General features: G+C 41.4%; 1 non-coding gene across 1 annotated transcript; it reads left to right on the top strand.

Moving 5' to 3' along the window:
• The first annotated feature begins 216 nt into the window (after positions 1–216).
• TRNAQ-CUG (transfer RNA glutamine (anticodon CUG)) lies at positions 217–288 on the top strand. Its single transcript has one exon. It is a non-coding gene; the product is annotated as a tRNA-Gln (tRNA).
• The last annotated feature ends 3,578 nt before the right edge of the window (positions 289–3,866 follow it).

Genomic DNA, 3,866 nt, shown 5'->3' with positions numbered 1-3,866 from the left:
GATGAAAACGAACAAAACAGGTTATTTTTCACCACGAAAAGTGAGAATGGTTTTTTTTCACTCCAGCAAATCGGATTCGTAACGGGTTATTTGAAATAAGGCAGCTTGTGCGGAGTGTCGATGGGAAGCTGGCACTAGTATTTCATGTATCTCTATACATGCGGACGTTATTGTAGAACGTGTCATATCGTCACCTGCTGAGTGTTGATGATGTGTGGTTCCATGGTGTAATGGTTAGCACTCTGGACTCTGAATCCAGCGATCCGAGTTCAAATCTCGGTGGAACCTAAGGTTTTTATCTCTCATTAAAAAAAAATTATTACACATGCATCCAATTAACTTCAATATCATCAAGGCTTGTCTTTGCTATGTTTTGCTTGCCGATCGTAATGTTTATATTTTAAAATATTTTTTGCATCCCTTCCAAGCAGTTGTTTTTATTTCGTAAAATTATTCCTTTTCATTTCGGAACACTTGTTGTTTTATAAATGCATTCTCATTGCGTTTACTATCCATGGTGATGCGTTGAAATGCTTTGCAATTTGTGCACACAACTCAGGAACCCAAAGTTGGTGGTTAATCTGGTGGTCAGGGCGTGTTCCACATACATTCCAATAGACTGTTCAGGGGGGATGCTTCCGATTATTTAAGCCAACATTGACTTCATTTTGGCTGTCTCATGCCTGAAATTGCCTCTCCTTCAATATAAATCAATGCTGGAAATACGTTCTCCTGATTATTATTTTTTATTCTCCCACTCCCCTCTTCTAAAATGTTGGCATGCATGGTTCTAGTGCAGGCTTCTCCAACGAGAAGCTTGTGAGCTACTGGTACCTGTCCAACGACCTTTAAGTAGCTCTCCTGTGTACAGTCCTGCCTAATAAATTAGAAGCTTTTGCTTGATGGAATAAATGTATGTACTCCAAAATTTAAGTGTGTATTCGAGATAAAAAGGTGTGTATTTTCAGAATTCATGAGTGGGGGTTTGGGGAGACTTATTACTAATAACTTGGTGTCCGGGGGCATTGCAGCTATGCTGTTATGCCAGTGGCGTAACAGAAGCCCCTGAGGTGTGGGGGTCCCCCAAGCTTCAGGGGGCCCCCTAAGCACAGAACTCTGGCCGTAGGGCTCTCAATTTAGTGTGGAGGGGAACCCTCCACGTACCTTGCAGGGGGCGCCCCCTCAAGGTTCGTTATGGCAGTAGATTACCCATGTAAAGGCATTCCACATTGATAAGGCATTTTTTAAAATACCTCACTGTCTCTTCCCTTGCTTCCCTTCATTACAACATTGAGGCAATCCTGAGGTCAGGTTTCTCCTTTGGGTGTTCAGGGTAGATTCCTGAGATCAATGTCGTGCTCATTAGATGATATTCAGGGGGCTTCCATTGCTGACATCTGTAGGGCAGCCACCTGGTCATTTCCATTGACGTTTGTCTCTCATTATCGGATTTTTCAGGAGATTGAACTGTCTGAGGTGTTTGGGTCTAGGGTGTTTACCACTATGACATCTAAATAATGATGCATTACTTTGTTGTTTGTGTTCAATAAACATGAGTTTGGTTATTACCTTTGTGGTTGTCCTGTTTGGTTTTGTACATCTCAATGTTGTAATGAAACAAAGCGGGGGAAGAGATGATGTTGTAATGCCTCAATTACTTACAGGTAATTGCATTGCTCTGAGTCCTGTTCCTTTGCTTCTATTCATTACATCCCTCCCTCCCTCCCTCCCAGGTAGTCTAGGCCAACCTAATTTGAAGTTGTGTTTTGTTATGTGGTATATACCGGAGGATTGGAGGGGGGGAGGGATTTTATTTGTGAAAAATAATGTGATACCCGTGTATGGCGTGTCAGGATTTCCTCTATGTCATAGTGAATAGAAACAAGGGAATAAGACTCAGAGTAATGCAATTACTGGTGAATAATTGAGGCATTACTGCTCGAAACTGTGCCTCATGCACTTGTCGTATGGTTTATACTTTTTCTAGCAAAACTGTGCGTTTGTTGGACAACATAACTATCAGAACTGTGCAAGACTGATTCCCTGCACACCGTCCGGATATGTTGGTCACAGTCCTTATAGCTCACAGTTCACCATATGTACCCCTAACCTTACAGGGTAACAAATGGATTGTGCAAGCTCAGAACATGACAACCCGGACTCCCCAATGAAATTGTGGTTACAGATCTAGAACCCTTTTGCTTAGTTACTAATGCATACCCAAAGAGATACACAAAAAACATGCAGTGAAGCATTACATTTTTTACTGAAGCGTTGTGATTCTTGAGTAAAATACTTGCGCTGCAATTATCAATAAACAGAATAATGTAATTAGCAGTACGAGAATGGCGAAAAAGATCAATAGTTCCACCATTTGGTTTATTACAGAGAATATAATACAATACAAGTACTGTAAAATGTTGTACTCCTACCTAGCACATCCTAACCTATCATGTCTAGGATAAGTGAATCTGCCAAAGCCCTGTAGGGTGATCTAACTCCCTATTACCTGTGGGTAAGTGTCATCAAACTCCAACTTGGCGTAGAGCCTGTCAGCATTCCTCACATGAGGAAAACAGGAATTAGCTGAGCCGTAATTCCAGCACGGATCCACCTCTCAGTGCCAGCCAAATGCTCCTCTGTCTAAACAAAGGCTTGATGCCACATATTTAGTAAAATCCTCCATGTTACCATGCCGAAGCCCCAGCCAGGCTGCTATTGTTTACTCTGTTGTGATAGCTCTGTCACCGAGCAAACAAACAACAACATCTTGCTTGATGAACTTAGTTTTTTTAAGAATGTTCAAGATGTTTTGATGGATTGCCTATGAAGGGGTAGTGTAAGCAAAACTGAGTTTGAGGAATATTATCCTGCATGTGCACTCAAATGAATGTGTATCAAATGTCACTGTGTTTACGGAGAGAAGGCAACTTAACGTGACCATGTAAAATTGCATTTCATAACCGAGCCTAGTGTACCCACCCGACACCCTGAGGCGAACACTGCTGCTAATATTGGATATGATGGACCCTAATGTAATCGTCTCTGATGTGGTCAGTATGAAGACTCTCAAAAAAATGATAGCCCAGTGACTTTCACCAAGCACGTGGAGTTTTTACTATAGAAAAGGTTGGAGACCTCTGTTCTAGAACTTTTGAGGCACCGAGCAGAAAGGGAATGTGTGAGACTCTTCTAATTTGCTTCAGTCATGAAATCACAGGAAATGACATCACAGAAAGTCTCATCAATTGACTACTGTTGAGCAATTTTCTTGCTGAGGATATCAGCAAAACAAAAACAACTTAAATATTAATAAAAATAAGTATATATACTTTATATTTCTATTAAGCAAACAAACAACAACATCTTGCTTGATGAACTTAGCAAGCCACAAGAGGAGTCAGAAACACTGGAGCTGGATTTTCTGCGAGGAGGATGACAGCGTCTGGTCAGTGCGTCAGTTTGGGACTTGACTTCCTTCCGAACTTGCCATGGTGAGCTGCGTCGTGCAAGTAGGCAGCAGAACCGTGGACCGTGATTCGCCATGGCACGTGAAGGTATATTTATACCTTGATGGTGTTTAGGAATGCCAGTATTGACGTAAAAGTCGGGCATAAGAACGTCATGAATGAACCCCTAAGGAATAGATGTTCATGCATAATAAATGAGTTCTTTGAGAAATCAACATCCAAGCAAGGGGAAGTCCTAAAGGCTTAAGAGTCTGGTTTTCCAAGAACTCGTTGTGACGTAGATGAACGGATGTAGATGGCCATGCCTGTATTTGGTTAGCATGGAGAATGCCTAAATAAGGGCTGGATTTCTATGCCTAAATAAAGGCAATGTGAATTTTATCTATATAAAGGCAT

This window comes from Lissotriton helveticus, chromosome 3_1 (genome assembly GCF_964261635.1).
Source record: "Lissotriton helveticus chromosome 3_1, aLisHel1.1, whole genome shotgun sequence".
NCBI classification, from domain to species: Eukaryota; Metazoa; Chordata; class Amphibia; order Caudata; family Salamandridae; genus Lissotriton; species Lissotriton helveticus.
Note: the sequence above shows the minus strand (reverse complement) of the source record. Positions and strands in the feature narration are given on the sequence as shown.